Source organism: Protopterus annectens, chromosome 1.part2 (assembly GCF_019279795.1).
Source record: "Protopterus annectens isolate FY-2018-M chromosome 1.part2, PAN1.0, whole genome shotgun sequence".
Lineage (NCBI taxonomy): Eukaryota > Metazoa > Chordata > Ceratodontiformes > Protopteridae > Protopterus > Protopterus annectens.
The window spans coordinates 520,903,873-520,921,938 of NC_056727.1; the positions used below are offsets into that span (position 1 = coordinate 520,903,873).

Sequence of the window (18,066 nt, forward strand, 5' to 3'; positions counted from 1 at the left end):
TTCCCGGGGTCTGTATTCGCTTCTCCTTTGTGGAGAGGGATGACTGTAGCAGTGCGCCATTCGGTAGGGACAAAGCCTGAGGTGAGGCTGTGATTGAACAGGGCACACAGGTGAGGTGCCAGTTCAGTCTGTAATTCATGTAGAACACAGCCAGGGATATTGGCAGGCCCCATAGAAGCTGTATTCTTGGCCTTAGACAGTGCTGTTTTAACCTGTGCAGCAGTAATACCAGGTACCTGGAAATCTACTGGTATTGTGATTGGTCATTTAGGGGGGATAAAGTTAGCACTGAACCTGTCGGCCAGTATATTGGCAATATTTGTTGCCTCGGTATAGGAGGTACCATTGTGCAGTAAGTCAGAGCAAATCTTGGTATTGCCATAGAGATTCTTTACATAACTATAGAAGGCTTTGTGGTTGTCTTTACTATCTGCTGCAATTTTGTTTTCATAGCTAGCTTTAGAGGATTTGATGAGGGATCTTAATCTTTTGTTGAAGCTGATAAGGGAGTTTTTCCAGTCTTGGGACTTTGCCTTATTCCACATCAGTTTCTTCCTTCTGTTGTAGACTTTGTTTATGGCAAGGGACCACCGATTGGCTTCCTTTTTTTGAGGAGAATGTCTTGGTTCTATTGGGTATGGCGAGATCCATGCATTTATGTACATGTCCATACAGTGCATTGGTGTATGATTCGGCGGTCATGCAACTATTGTCCATTTGAATGGGTGCCATGAAGTTAGCCACCTGTTTTTAGGAGCCCAAAGTTAGCTTTGGAGAAGTTTTTCATGGTGGTTACTTTTGTGGGGGGTGAGGGGTGGATTTCCAAGGTGATTAGTTTGTGTTCGGATCTAACCAGGGAGGAGTTGACTATTGGTGTAGAACAACGGTTACCCATGTTGGTAATGACCAGGTCAAGGATGTTGCTAGCTCAAGTGGGGGTAAGAACAAGCTGGTTCAGAGCATTGGAATTAATGAATTCCAGAAAGCAATGGAGGGGTAGTTGAAGTCGCCCAGTATGAGAGTGTTAGGTTGGACCCTAATATTCTCCAGGGTGCTTAGGAATGTGGAGTGTGAGTCTTGGGACATGGTTGGGCACCTATATCAGGCTATGACCTGAATCGCAGTCTTACCCAGTGTTAGCTGCACCTGAAGTATCTCAGATGTGTTGTGTTGGGCTACCAGTTTGGAGGTGTGCGCATCCTTTATGAATATGAAAATACCACCACCTTTGGAGCTTCAGTCCAAGCTCTGGGCCTGAAAGATGTGGAATGAGTTATAACCTGGTAGTGCAGGGGTGCTTTCTGCTGCCTTGAACCGGGTCTCTGTTGCAGCACAAATTTTGATGTTCTCCATTTTAAGGAGTGCTTCGTGCGAGTGCATTTTGAGATTTAGACTTCTAGCGTTGAGCAGCATGACTCTCAGATTGCATTTGTTTGTAGCTGTTATGGTGGTAATTTGGTCTTTGGAACACCGCCTAAAAAAGGCACTATAGGGGTAGCAAGAGCCTTGGCCAGTATCCGGAAGCCCAGAGGTGACAGATGCAGGCCATCTCTGGCAAAGCATCGAGGTCTGTCAATCATGTCATCCCAGGCAGATAGATACTGGATCCCCTTAGAATGGCACCAGAAACTTAGCCAATTGTTGAAATCAATCATTTTCTTCTTGTACTGTGGTATCATTCTGGGTGATGGTAGGATGCTACGCAGGGCTAGGGTCATACACGCCTGGGCTACATAATCCAAGAGTTCCTCCATGTCTCTTTTCATGTAGTCCAGGGAGGTACTTTTTAGGTCATTCACACCCACATGTACAATGACAGAGTCATATTTGTACCTGTTGTTGAGGGACCTGAGTGCTTTCGTTATGTGACGAGTCCTGGTGTCTGACAGGCAGCTGACTGTTACTTTCTCCTTATTCAACCTATTGATTGGGGTAGGTTTCAGAACCCTCCTAACATATATCCACTGCTAAATGGGGTAGGTTTCAGAACCCTCCTGACATATATCCACTGCTTATTAGGGCAGGTTACACAACCCTCCTGGCATTGATCCACTGCTTATTGGGGTAGGTTTCACAACCCTCCTGACATATATCCACTGCTTATTGGGGTAGGTCTCAGAACCCTCCTGCACATCCCTAAACTGGATAAAGTGCTTCTCAGAAAATGAATGAATGGTGACAACAGTTTCGAGTTCATAAGACTAACAGATTTATATATTTATCCAGTATATTATTTTTAGGTACAACAAAAGTCATAATAACATAGGAGTGGTCTGATACTTCCAAGTATAATTTTATAACACCTATTTTATATTCCTCAAACCTAGTCAAATATGAAACCATGTTTGGATCTCATTTTAGTTATAGGAGAGTATTTGCAAAGTCCACTGTGTATGTTACAGATAATAAATATTTAACATTAATGGCTGACAAAGCATCACTTTAGCTTTTATAGCAGTAGTTAACCAGTGGCATATTATAACACCAGAAGGATATCAACTCCTCTTTTACAGGAAGTGGAATATATTTCTATCTCATAAGAATGTGAAATATCTTTATAAAGGCTAAGGAATATATTTCCTTGGAAGATAACATGAAAAGCTGGTGTCCTATAACAAATGTTTGAAACATAGTGCCACACTTTTCATTTGCGTACTGTTCCAGAATCAGTGTACAGATCAAGCCAGACTGTTTACTGTAAAATGGAACATTATTAACCACCAGACTTGCTTTGTTCAACATGCATAATCGATTTCACATAGGTTGTGTGATTGTGTAGCTGACTTAGCTGCTGCAGCACGACAACGGATGTATGTACAGCACCACTGAGTATAGCTGGTGGAGGATGGGACTGTGTAAGAAAGACAATAAACTGAACATACACAGATGTTTGCATAAATGTTATATTGGACTGTATGCTATCAAAGAATATCTACTTCATTATCATCAGCACATCTATCATTCTTCAGTTGTTCTCTCAAAATTCTAAACATCACCAGACAGATGTTTTTAATAGCAACAGAGTCATCAAAATTATGTAATTTTGTGCTGATCTATCTACTGCTGTCAAGAACGGGAGTGCTAACCAGACCACAGAACATAGGTTCATAGGTTCATAGGTAAGTGCTAGGCTATCTGCCCATGGGCATTTATAAGCCTAGCCACAGAGTGATGGCTTTCGCCTCCCCATTAGATTAGTAACCTGGGCCTCTGTCAACAGGGCTCCTGAAGTGATCCCAGGGTAGAACTTACAATTACCCATCCACTCATCAAGATTTCTCTTGAAAAGGGTCAGAGAGGAGCTCTGTCGAATATGGATTGGGATTCTATTCCAGAGTGAGGGGAGTCGCTGGGACAGGAATCTATCCCTCCAGCATGTCCTGTTTATTGTTGTACATAGGTTCAAGTCGCTAGAACGAGTGATTCTGAGGGATCCCGTTTTTTAGGTGAAGCATGTCCATTAGTTCAGGGTTTGACATGGCCCTATAGGTCAGACATAGGTCACCTCTGAGAAGACGGTAAGCGACTGAGAAAAGCTGGAGCTTTTTTAGTCGTGCTTCATAGGGTAATTGTTTAAAGAACTTAATCTTCTTAGTGAGGTACTTCTGTAGTCTTTCTAGTTGTTGCAGGTGTCTAGTGAGGTACATCCCAAATGGGGCATTGTACTCTATTACGGGCCTAATGAGTGAGGAATAAAGGGGCACAATCACCTCCTTGGATCTGGATGAGAAACCCTTTGTGATCAGATGTGCAACATAGAAGGATTTCCTGACCATTTTGGCTATGTGGTTATCAAAGGAGAGCATGCTATATACTTGGGTACACAGGTCCCTAATTACTTCTTCTGTACTTAGTGGATTCCCATCTATGTGGTAGTTTGTAGGTACTTTGTTTTTCCCAAATGGGATTACTATGCATTTTTTGGCATTTAGCTTGTGGCTGTGACTTTGACACCAGGTGTTTGTCTCTGTGAGACCCTTTTGCAGGATGTCTGTGTCAGCTGGAGAGTCAATTATTGCACCCAATTTACAGTCATCTGTGAACTTGGTTAGCCACAGTCCTTCCGCCTTTGCCTATACTTCAGAGAAATATATGCCGAACAGGAGGGGTCCCAGGACTGAGCCCTGTGGGACTCCGCTTGTAACTGGTTTACAGTCAGACATGGTGCCTGCCACTCTTACCGTGTGGGTTCTGTCTGAGAGCCAATTGGCAACCCATCTCATGACATAGGGGTTAATATTTAAGCTGGTGAGTTTGTCTATGATTCCTGAGTGTGGGATGGTGTCGAATGCCTTAGCGAGGTCCAGATATGCTGTGTGGACCACCTTCCCTTCATCTATGGCCTTGGTGACTGTTTTGAAGAAGTCAACCAAGTTCAGGAGGCAAGATCTGCCTTTAACAAAGCCGAACTGGGTGGAGTCCAGTGTCTGGAGGTTCCCAATGTCCCTGTTAATGAGCTCCATGATAATGCGTTCCATGGCTTTGCAGACCAAGTTAGTGAAGCTTATAGGGCGATAGTTTCCAGGGTCAGTTGTGGCACCACCTTTGTGGAGTGGTACGACTGTTGCTGTACGCCATTCTTTGGGTACATAGCCTGTAGAGAGGCTGAGTTTGAATAGTGACTTGAGATGGGGGTTAGTTAATTTTGAAGCTCATGTAAGACACAACCTGGGATAGCATCTGGTCCCATTGATGCTGTGTTTTTGGCCTTTGCAAGGGTTGTCTTTACTTGTGTGTCTGAGATATCTGGAGTGCCACATTCTTCTGGGATGGGTGTTAGCCCCTTTGGTGGAGAGGGAGGGGTGAAGTTTGCACTGAACTTGTCAGCCAGATGTTGGCAATGTCGGTTGGTTCAGTGTATTTATGGCCATTATGCACTAGCTCGGAGCATATGTGAGAGTTTGCCCCTAGACTCTTGACATAGTTAAAGAAGGCCTTGTGGTAATGACTTGCCAATTTTGTATGATATTCTTATTGACTGACTGACTTACCAGTTTAGTTTAGTTAGTTAGTTAGTTTGTTAGCAAGTGAGCAACTTAGCTAGTTATAACTATTTGTTAACCACGTAGTGGACTGGATGAGGCATGAACCAGGCTCACAGAAGACTGGTTTCAGTTATGAGATGGGCTCACAGGTGAAACATTTTTTTTCAGATACATTCCACACACAAAAAAGGCTTTTTTCAGTTGCAGCTTAGGCACACAGGAAAATCAAAGATAATTTAAGAAACGTAAACAGTATTTCAGCATGACCAAAAGGCATTGTTGCAACTTCCATGCATGCAGCTGTGTTTTATAATTAATTTTATTTCTGATTATACTTCTGATATTCTTCTTTTTCTTTTGGCTGCTCCCATTAGGGGTTGCCACAGCAGATCAACTGTTTCCATTTCTTACTGTCCTGTGCATCTTGCTCTGTCACACCAACCACCTGCATGTCCTCTCTCACCACATCCATAAACCTTATCTTAGGCCTTCCTCTTTTCCTGTTACCTGGCAGCTTCATCCTTAGCATCTTTTTCCCAATATACTCTGCAACCCTCCTCAGCACATGTCCAAACCAACGTAATCTTGCCTCTCTGGCTTTGTCTCCAAACCTTCCAATCTGGGCTGACCCTCTAATATACTTATTCCTAATCCTGTCTACCCTCGTCACACCCAGTGCAAACCTTAACATCTTCAACTCTGCCACGTCAATTTCTGACTCCTGCCTTTTTGTCAGTGCCACTGTCTCCAACCCATATAACATAGCTGGTCTCACTACCCTCTTGTAGACCTTCCCTTTCACTCTTACTGGTACTCGTCTGTCACATATCACTCCTGACACTCTTCTCCACCCACTCCATCCTGCCTGCACTCTCTTCTTCACCTCTCTTCCACACTCACCATTACTCTGAACTGTTGATCCCAAGTACTTAAACTCATTCACCTTCGGCACCTCAACTCCCTGCATCCTCACCATTCCTTTATCCTCCCTCTCATTCACACACATATATTCTGTCTTAGTCCTGCTGACCTTCATTTCTCTTCTCTCTAGAGCATATCTCCACCTCTCCAGGGTCTCCTCCACCTGTTCCCTACTCTCACTACAGATCACAATGTCATCTGCAAACATCATAGTCCACGGGGACTCCTGTCTGATCTCGTCTGTCAACTTGTCCATCACCATTGCAAATAAGAAAGGGCTCAGAGCTGATCCTTGATGTAATCCCACCTCCACCTTAAACGCATCCGTCACTCCCACTGCAGACCTCACCGCTATCACACTACCCTAGTACATATCCTGTACCAATCTTACATACTTCTATGACACTCCCAACTTCCTCATACAATACCACAACTCATCTCTAGGCACCCGGTCATATGCTTTCTCTAAATCCACAAAGACACAATGCAACTCCTTCTGACCTTCTCTGTACTTCTCCATCAACACTCTCAGAGCAAACATTGCATCTGTAGTGCTCTTTCCTGGCATGAAACCATACTGCTGATCACTAATCATCATCTCTCTTCTTAACCTAGCTTCCACTACTCTTTCCCATAATTTCATGCTGTGACTGATCAGTTTAATCCCTCTGTAGTTACTACAGTTCTGCACATCACCCTTATTCTTAAAAATAGGTACCAAAACACTTTTTCTCCATTCCTCAGGCATCCTCTCACTTTCCAAGATTTCATTAAACAATCTAGTTAAAAACTCCACTGCCATTTCACCTAAACACCTCCATGCTTCCACAGGTATGTCATCTGGACCAACAGCCTTTCCATTCTTCATCCTTTTCATAGCTATCCTTACTTCCTCCTTGCTAATCCACTGCACTTCATGATTCACTATCCGCACGTCATCCAACCTTCTGTCCCTCTCATTCACTTCATTCATCAACCTCTACTCCTGATATTAAAACTGCAAATTGTTTGATAGAAAAAAAGGAAGACTATTATATGCTTTTTGCTTTCAGTTGTACTGACAACTCATTTTTGTTATAACCACACCCACCAAATGATCTTACAATAAGAATGGCCAATAACTTTTATATACCACGAACAAATAAAGGCTTTTCAAAAGATCAACCACAACCTATTTCTTTAGAGGATCATCTACTTGCATTAGGATTTTACTAATAAATTATCACATATATTAATTTTCAATGTACAGTGTCAGACAAAGATGACAACTTCTCTAACTAGGATTTAATATTGCCGTAATTAAGATGAAAATTGTGTAGCTTATAAAGCTAATTTAGGTAATGCGGTATTTTGAGTTCAGTCTTCTGTTACGTCATAGGAGTTTTCAGCTTCAAGAAAATGTTAAGAACTATGCTTATCAACAAAATTAAATGCTAAAATAGCACACCTTTGGCATAAAATAAACTCAATAATTTGCTATTGTATATAGGCTCATAGATTCATATGTGTGTACTAGGCAAATTGTAGTTTATTGACCATTTTGGCTGTTTGTCCGTCTCTTTCAACTTTCTGGTTTAAAAGACCACATCTGCACTTGTTTCCCATCTTTCCTGTAAATAACCTACTGGGTAGCACTAGAAAGTCTTAAACTGATACAAGCCTTCTAGCTTAGAAGAGAGACTTTGGAGTGATTAAGTTTCAGTTTTCTGTACTATCTTGCTGTACTTAAATGTTTTCTGCCTAAACGCAAATTTTCCAGCATTTATTGTGATTTAAAAGCTTGTTTTTTTTACATATTGTACTTATGTGACTGCCTGCACTTTTAAAAAGTTGTTTTTTGTTTAAATAATTTAACTGTTGTAGGCTACACACTAATGTGCGATAGCCTTTTCTGATCGTTTGTAGTCGTTTAAAGCTGTTTTAAGTGTATTTTGTACTGTTTTTGCCTTATCTTTTCAAAAAAAAAAAAAAAAAAAATTCCTTGTTTCCTGCCTTTCTAAGCTAGTATAGTCCAGTTTTCAGGCTAGTGCTGAATTCAGGACTGTGATACTAGTTTATGAGTTGTCCATACCTTACTTGGATAGAAGGACATTTCTCTGCTCACCTGTGAGAGAGGGGAGTTTTGAGCAACCTATCTGTTACTGGAGGAGTGGTTCCAGCCCAGAGGTTAGTAGTTTATTGGACATTTTGGGCTAATTTCTATCTTTTTCATTTCCCTAGTATAAAAAAAACACGTTTGCATGGTTTTGCGCACCGGGCAGTGCCGGTTAGCTACGGTTAAATTATTCCCGGCTCCACTAAGTGTCCTCTTTAGTTTTTCCCTTGAAACTAGTCTACCTCTCAACCTAAGCACTCAAAAAGCATCTTATAGCCCAGCACTTGCTCAAACCAAATAGCAAGCACTAATATACCCTGACACTGATTGCCCAGCAGGGCAAGGCTCTTTATTCACCCCTCACCAACCAAGCGACTAAGCAGCTCACCCTACAATTCAGGCATGACCAAAGGGCAACTTTTGGTGCACTCTCCATTCCAGCTGGTGAATCTGGGTATCCTGAGGCAATGTTACAACTGCCTCATGTACACAGACAACCCTCTCCTCCTACCACAAAACACTAACATATGCGAGAGATGCAATTATACAGCCAAACTGGAAGCTAAGCTGTCTCCATCCAAGACTGGAACAGACAGTCAAGAGGAGAAGGTTAACACTTGCACCACAACTCCAGCCACACACAGACCTACTAAAACAGCACTGGCAAAAAATACACATAAATACACAAAATCATACTTGGAGGCTCTAAATAAAAACCTGCAAAAGCATCAGAGACCTCCAAAGCAGACACCCAAACAACCTGCACTTCCCGTCACAAACCAGACAACACATAAAACACAAAATCAGTCTGCCGCACAATCACAGCCCTTAAGGCGAAATAACATACCTAACACACTAGTAATGGGTGACTCTATAGTCAGGCACACTGACGTCCCTCTCACTAGGCTGGACAAGCAGAAGGTTACTGTAAGCTGCCTGTCGGGACCCGGCAACTGCAACATAACACAAGCACTCAGGTCACTCCAGAACAAGTACAGATATGACTCTGTCATTGTTCATGTTGATGTGAATGACCTGAGATGTGCCTCCCTGGACTACATGAAAAGAGACATGGAAGAGCTCTCTGATCATGTAGCCCAGGCTGGTATGACCCCGGCCCTGAGTAGCATCCTGCCATCACCAAGAATGATACCTCTGTATAAAGAAAAAATGATCAATTTCAACAATTGGCTAAGCTTCTGGTGTCATTCAAAAAGGATCCAGTATCTGTCAGCCTGGGATGACATGCTCGACAAGCCGCATTGCTTCACAAGAGATGGTTTGCACCTGTCACCCCTAGGCTTTCAAATACTGGCCAATGCTCTTGCTGCCCCCATAGCGCCTTTTTTAGGCAAGGCTCAAATGTCAAACCCACCTCCGTAAACAGCACAATTAACAAAAAACTGAGGGTTATGCTTCTCAACGCCAGGAGTTTAAATCTCAAAATGCACATGCTCGAAGCACTCCTCTGTATGGAGAACGTCGACATCTGTGCAGTAACTGAAACCTGGTTCAAGGCTCAGGAGTGCACCTCAGCACTATCGGGCTACAACTCATACTACACATTTCGGCCACACAACAGACTGAAACACAAAAGGAGGGGGTGTATCCATATTCATCAAGGATACCTACACCTCCAGGTTAATGGTACAGCATCATACCTCTGAGATCATCCATGTGCAACTAATATTGGGCAAATCTGCAATTCAAATTGTGGCCTGCTACAGATCACCCTCCATGACCCAGGACCACCAATCCACCTTTCTGGAGACACTGGAAAACATGAAGTTCTTACCGAACACCCTGATATTGGGCGATTTCAATTATCCTACCATTCACTGGGAAAACTCGAGTACAAATTCTCAGGCCCAGTGCTTCCTGGAATTCATCAACTCAAATTCCCTGGATCAGCTGGTAAACTCCCCTACCAGAGGTGAAAACAGATTGGACCTGGTCATCACCAACATGGGCGACAGGTGTTCCACACCGGAGGTCAACCCATCACTGGTTAGATCAAACTAATCACTCTGGATGTCCACACCCCACCACCATCCCCAACTAAGAAAACTACAGTAAAATACTTTTCTAAAGCAAACTTCACCTTACTTAAGGCAGAGGTGGTAAGTTTCACAGCCCCCACGCTAAAGGATACTGCTGCCCAAGATGCAGAAACCTTTACAAATGCACTCTATGAGCACCTACAAGTATGCATGGATCATGCCATCCCTAGCAAAACCAAGACTCACTCCTCTAAGAGAAGGAAAACAGTTTGGTGGACCCCTGCAATAAACAGGCTATACAATAGAAGGAGGAAACTAGTTCAGAAAAAAAGCAAATCCCAATAAGGAAAGACATCCCTGATCAGTATCAGTAAGAAACTAATGTCCCTCATGAAATCATCCAAGGCTACCTTCGAAAGAAAAATAGACAAGGATTCAAAAGATAACCACAAAGCCTTTTTTAGCTATGTTAAGAATCTAAGTGGCAACTCGCAGATATGCACTGAACTAGTGCAAAAAAGCACAAAATATAGTGAACCTACTGATATTGCCAACATCCTGGCAGATAGATTCAGTAATAACTTCACCGCCCTCTCACCTCCAAAAGGGCCCACAACAATACCAGAAAAGTGTAGTGCCCCAAAAATCACAGACGCACAGGTGAAAACAGCCCTTTCAAAAGCCAAAAACGCAGCGTCAATGGGACCAGATGGTGTCCCAGGCTGCGTCTTGCACGAACTACAGAACGAACTAACCCTCCACTTAAACACACTGTTCAACCTCAGCCTCTCCACAGGCTACGTGCCCATAGAATGGTGCACAGCAATGGTTATTCTGCTCCACAAAGGAGGGGCCACAACTGACCCTGGGAACTATCGCCCCATAAGCCTGACTAGCTTGTTCTGCAAGGCTATGGAGCGCATCATCATAGAACTCATGAACAAAGACATTGGGAACCTCCAAACACTTGACCCGACCCAGTTTGGCTTTATTAAAGGCAGATCATACCTACTAAACCTGGTTGACTTCTTCGAGACAGTCACCAAGGCCATAGACAAGGGAAAGGTGGTTCACACAGCCTACCTTGACCTCGCCAAGGCTTTCGACACCATTCCCCATTTGAGTATTACAGAAAAACTCACTAGCTTGAACATAAACCTCTACATCATGAGATGGGTTGCCAACTGGCTTACAGACAGAACTCACACGGTAAGAATAGTAGGCTGCAGGTCCGACTCTAAACCAGTCACAAGTGATGCCCTGCAATGCTCAGTCCTGGGAACCCTACTGTTCAGCATATGCTTCTCAGAAGTACAGGCAAACACAGGAGGTCTATGGCTAACCAAGTTCGCCAATGACTGCAAACTGGGAGCCATAATTGACTCTCTGGCTGACACAGACATCCTCCAAAAGGGCCTTACTGAGACAGACACCTGATGTCAAAGTCATGGCCTCAAGCTAAATGCCAAAAAATGCATAGTCATCCCGTTTTGGAAAAACAAAACACCCACGAATTACCACATAGATGGCAGCCCCCTTAATACAGAAGAAGTAATAAGAGATCTGGGGACCCAGATAGATAGTAATCTCTCCTTTGACAATCATATTGCCAAAGTTGTTAGGAAATCATTCTATGTTGCCCATCTAATTACTAAAGGGTTCGCATCTAGAAATAAAGAGGTTATAGTGTCCCTCTACTCGTCACTCATTAGACTCATCATAGAGTACAATGCCCCATTTGGGATGTACCTCACAAGACACTTCCAACAGCTGGAAAGACCACAAACGTACCTCACCAAGAGGATTACTGGCCTCAAACATATGTCCTTTGCAGCCCAACTGAAAAACCTCCATCTGTACTCAGTGGCATATCGCTTACTCAAAGGTGATCTCTGCCTGACTTACAAAGCCATGTCCAACTCAGAATTGATGTACATGCTTAACATAAAGAAATCCAAGTCACTGCGAGCCATGCGCTCTAGTGAGCTAAACTTCACCACAACAATAAATAGAACATGCTGGAGGGATAGATTCCTGTCACAGAGACTCGCCATACTTTGGAACAAAATTCCAAATTACATCAGGCAGAGCCCCTCACTAACACTCTTCAAGAGAAACCTTGACGAGTGGATGGGTAACAGAAAATACACCCTTGGGATCACTTCATTGGCTCTGCTTGACAGAGGATCAGTTAATTAATCAATGGGGTGGCAAAAGCCGACATACTCTGGCTAGGCTTATAAATGCCCTCGGGCAGATAGCCTCATACCTACCTATGAACCTATGAACCTATAATGGCTCTGGAGCCTTTGCAAGCCTAGCCCATAGGGCTACCCTGGCACCGTGCCACTTGACCTTAGTTCCCTGTGCTTCTGTCGAGTATAGCCACTGGAGTAATCCCCAGAGTGAATTTTCTATTTCCCATCTGCTCATCAAGATTTCTCTTGAAGAGGGCAAGTGAGGTGCTCTGTTTGACATGTATGGAAAGTCTATTTCATAGCATGGGCAGTCTTTGGGTTATGAACCTGTCCCTCCAACATGTTTTGTTGATTGTGCTAATGAGGCTGAGGTCCCTGGATTGTGTGGGATTGAGATTTCTTTAGATGTAGCATTTCTAACAGAACTGGGTCTGACATGGCTTTGTAAGTCAAGCAGAGATCGCCTCTAAGTAGGCGATATGAGGCAGAGAATAGTTGGAGTTTTTTTAGTTTGTCCATATAGGGCAAGTGTTTAAGGCCTAGGATCCTCTTTGTGAGGTACTTTTGCAGCCTCTCCAGTTGTTGCAGGTGTCTAGTGAGGTATATGCCAAATGGGGCATTGTACTTGATGACTGGCCTAATGAGGGAAGAGTAGAGGGAGACAATGACCTCTTTCTTCCTGGATTCAAAATCCTTAGTAATGAGATGTGCCATATAGAAGGACTTTCTGACCACAGTGGCAATGTGGTGGTCAAAAGAGAGGTTGCTATCAACCTGTGTTCTCAGATCTCTTATAACACCTTCTGTGTTCTGTGGACTACCATCTACGTGGTAATTCATGGGAACTGGGTTTTTCCCAAAGGGGATGATGACACATTTTTTTGGCATTGAGCTTAAGGCCATGGTTCTGACACCAGTCGTTGGTCTCAGTGAGGCCTTTGTGTAGGATGTCAACATTACTTGGGGAGTTAATAATAGCTCTCAACTTGCAATTGTCTGTGAACTTTGTTAGCCAGAGTCCCTTTGTGTTGGCCTGGACTTCAGAGAAGTAGATACCAAACAGGAGAGGACCCAGGACCAAACCATATGGGACTCCATTCGTGACTGGCCAGCAGTCTGACTTGGAGTCAGCTACTTTCACACTGTGGGTTCTATCTGTGAGCCAGTTTGCAACCCATCTAGTGATATAGGGGTTGATGCCTAGCTTAGTGAGTTTTTCTATGATTCCTGAGTGGGGATTGGTATCCAAGGCCTTGGCCAGATCAAGGCAGGCTATATGAACCACCTTGCCTTCATCCACAGCTCTGGTGACTGATTCCAAGATGTTGACCAAGTTGAGCAGGCATGATCTACCCTTCACAAAACCAAACTGTATGGGATCCAGAGTTTGGAGATTCCCTATATCCTTGTTTATTAGGTCTGTGATGATGCTTTCCATAGCTTTGCATATCAGACTATTCAGGCTAATGGGACGATAGTTCCCAGGGTCTGTAGTTGTGCCTCTTTTGTGAAGAGGGATGAATGCAGAAGTGTGCCATTTGGTAGTGACAAAGCCTGAGGTGAGGCTGTGATTAAACAGGGCACACAGGTGAGGTGCCAGTTCAGTCTGTAGTTCATGTAGAACACAGCCAGGGATATTGTCAGGTCCCATAGAAGCTGTGTTCTTGGCCTTGGACAGTGCTGTTTTAACCTGTGCAGCAGTAATACTGGGTGTCTGACAATCTACTGGTATTGCGATTGGTCCTTTGGGGGGGGGTAAATTTGGCACTGAATCTGTCGGCCAGTATATTGGCAATATCTGTTGGTTCGGTATAGGAGGTACCGTTGGGCAGTAGCTCAGAGCAAATCTGGGTATTGCCATGGAGATACTTTACATAACTATAGAAGCCCTTGTGGTTGTCTTTACTATCTGCTGCAATTCTACTTTCATAGCTAGCTTTAGAGGATTTGATGAGGGATCTCGACTTTTTGTTGAGGCTGATAAGGGAGTTTTTCCAGTCTTGGGACTTCACCTTATTCCGCATCAGTTTCCTGCTTCTGTTGTAGAATTTGTTTATGGCAGGGAACCACCAGATTGGCTTCCTTTTTTTGGAGGAGAGCATCTTGGTTCTATTGGGTATGGCTTGATCCGTGCATTTGTGTACGTGTTCGTACAGTGCATTGGTGTATGATTCGGTGGTCATGCAACTATTCTTCATTTGCATGGGTGCCGTGAAGTTAGCCACCTCTGTTTTTAGGAGCCCAAAGTTAGCTTTGGAGAAGTTTTTCATGTTGGTTACCTTTACAGGGGGGGGGGGTTCCAAGGTGATTAGTTTGTGGTCTGACCTAAGCATGGAGGAGTTTATTATTGGTGTAGAGCAATGGTCACCCATGTTAGTAATGACCAAGTCAAGGATATGTTAAGGAGGTTACACCCATCTCTTAAGAGTTTGTCATTTACATTTGTTATAGAAAGTACAAAAGTACATTTTAGTAACTGTACAGAGAAATTAATCTGAATATCACTTTTTGAAGATTGACTGTGAACTACCCAGATGTTTAATATTTTCCCAAAAACATCTTGACACATTGACAGTAGTCCTGTGTATATTACAACATTTTAATTTGAATATTTTATTTTCCATGAAAGCAAACAAATACAGCCAGAAATGAAGCAGCTTTAAAACTGATTCCACTTGATTATAGCTCTTAAAAAGAGGAACTCCACAGGGCAGGTTAAAGAACTGAAAATGCCAACTAAATTAATGTGTATGCTTGCAAACTGAATCAAGTGGTTTTGAAAAAAGAAATGATTATTTAGTGTGCTATTTGAGTTTTTAATCAGTTCTTTCTATAACCACATCCATAAAATGATGTAATGGTGGGCACTGGTCAATGATTTATATACAAATTTAAAGCATTATGGGTAAGAAAAATACTACTTCTTTAGAAGAATGGCTTTGTTCGTTCATTGTGGTATTACTACCACGTAATCACCTGTGTTCATTTTCCAGATAAGGTTCTCCAGCTACAACACCTAGTTGACAACTTGTATTTATTAAAAGCAAACTCTGGTACATTTAACACAGAATTGTAGTGGTTTATACACTAATTTAAGCAGTGAGACTTGTGAGTTCATTCTTTCATGGTGTCATAGCAAGGAGTTTTCAACCCTGACAAAAGTTTTCAATGGATTATCCTTAGCAACATCCGGGACACATCAAACGCTGTTTAGCTTTGCATTGCATGGTCAGGAGCTTGTGTCCAAATCCCAACATTGGCTGCTTACACTTGCTTCTGAAAAAGACCAGTACACATGGAATTACTGTATTGGATACTTAAGCTTCTCTTTCTGTTTTTGGGGTGTAGTAAGGCAGACAGATAGATACATAGAATGACAGACTGGTTAATAAAAAATGTGCACCTCCTTCTAAACTTCAGGCTGAAGTTTGGTACAATGGCTCGTGGTAACTTGGCAATGAGGTGGAGTAAGTGATGGGGAAGGAGATGACTGGAAGCACACTCACAGACTTTGAGTGTTAAAAATCATAGCACTGGCCTTTTAAAACCATAGCACAGGATCAAAAGGAATAACTGTTATTTTTCAAACACTAGGTACCATCTATTTAGTGATACAGAATCTACTTATTAAAATGTTGAAGGAGCAGAGGCTAAATCTGAAGACAAAATTCACTGTGTGAACCTTAAAGTTATTGCTGCTTTTTCTATAGCAAAAATAAATAACACACCCTTAGAGATGGGTGCAACGACCTTGACATATACAATGCCAAATTACATAGGTTTCTATCCAATGGTGTGCTGTTTTGCTTTTAATTTCATTTATAAGCACTGCATCTTAAATGTTTTCTTGAAACTAAGAATTGAAAAACTGAACTGATAATGCCTCATTACCTAAATTATTGTACTCATCTAACTATCTATGTTTAAACATCACACATGATTCTTGTAGTGACCCTATAAACAGATGCCACTATCCAAGGGGGGATTAAAACTGGAAAAGGATAGAAGACGATTGCTAAACCTCTGTTCTCGCTCCCATATGCACACATACATATACCTATAATGCGGAAGGTATCAATCCACCCAGTGCATATCTTTGCAATGTTAGAGAATACTAGAAAACCCAGAAAAAAAAAATACAGCTAGCACAGGTATCTATTACATAGACGGCACTATATTACCATAATTGCTACAGCAAGGAGTCTTGTATTCTAGTAACACAGTCTGTGAAGTAAGTGTCAGAGATGGAACACTCTATATTAAAAATTAACGTGGTATATTTATGAAACCATCATTTAAGCAACTAGCTGCTCTTCAAAAGAAGGACTTTTTATTCCCCATAATGCTCTGCTAGCATATGTAAATCAATGGCAGTATCTCTAGTTGAATCATTTTGTAGGTGTGTGCCATCATAAAAACGAGTTGACTTCTTCCTCTGGCTTAGGGGTTGCCACAGTGGATCGTCTATCTGCTCATGACTGGCAGTGGAGTTTTACGGTGTCAACTTGCCAGCCCAGTGCCCAACCTTCCATAGAAGGCACACACACGCACTCAAACCTAGAACCAATTTAGAGTATCCAATACACCTACTGCATGTATTTGGGATGTGGGATGAAACAGGAGCACCCAGAGGAAACCCACATGACCACAGGGAGGACATGCAGACTCCGCACAGAAGGCACCCCGACCGAGATTTGAACCAGAGAACTTCTTGCTGTGAAGTGGTAACGCTAACTGCTGCACCACCGTGGCTGCCTTAAGGATTGCATCACTAATGCGGTTTGAAAAATATTTTGACTTTCCTGTAGAGTACTCACCACTAAAACTAATCATTAAAGACCATTCTTATGACAGACTCTTCTGTACCATGCGCAACAGAATGCAATAAAATCCCTTTCCCTCTGCATCCAAACAAGACATGTCTGAAATTGAGAAAAAGAAGGTACAAAGACATCACAGAGAAATCCTCAAGTCATTTCTCATAAGAAACTACTGAGTTATGAGGTGTTCTGTCAAAGGTCACTACAAACCTTTACAGACTTATCATACACAGCCACATGCTCAAATTCAATGCAACTCATGGTACCCTCCTGGCAGTAAAGTTTTCTCTTCCACTTGCTCTCTTCCATACTCAACACGTTTTGCTCATGTACTCTGACCACATTCTAAGAAGAAAACTAAAACTTAGTGGACAGATCATTTGTCATTTCATTGAGAACCACCAGAACCTGCTATGCTATAGTATACTCTCAACAGTATTAACATATTTTAGCATTTCAGGCCCTTAACAGGTATACCACAAAACCAACGATATGTCCTATACGTTAAAATATACACAAGTTAATTACAGGTATTTGATTTAAATGCTTGCACAACAGACAGAACATTGTAAGACTGCAAATAAGAACTAACAAAATGTTAACCACCTCACTTTTGCGTGCAAATTTTAAATAAATCTCCATAAATCTCCACAACCTTGTCTGTAATAAAGCTATCAAAACCATAGCGTATTCCAGCCTCCAGTTTCATCTGTTTCATAATTCTGATGCTGGAAGGGAAATGTAAAGGCCCCTTCTTTTCTACCGTTTGTTCCCAAGTGCAGAAGTTTAGGAGTGAAAATTTTGTTATGGCAGAAGTGACTGACAGCTTTTTGGTTCTGTTTCTGAAAAACGATGAGTTGACACTGCAACTAAAACATCCACGTCTAGTTTACCCTAATGTATTTAACAATAAGATAAATTAATTGCACAACAAAAATGGATGAGGGATGTTAATGCACTTTAAATCATGGCAGTTGAGCAATGTGTTTGAAAGAGCATCCTTATTGTTTGATGGCCAGTTGCTCGATTTTGCATCTTCCGTTCTTA

The 18,066-nt window shown here is 42.3% G+C and overlaps 1 protein-coding gene across 6 annotated transcripts in view; it reads left to right on the forward strand.

Moving 5' to 3' along the window:
* Nucleotides 1–18,066, forward strand: part of SLC8A1 (solute carrier family 8 member A1) — a 2,780,038-nt gene that overhangs the window by 1,350,792 nt on the left and 1,411,180 nt on the right. The window lies entirely within an intron of this gene.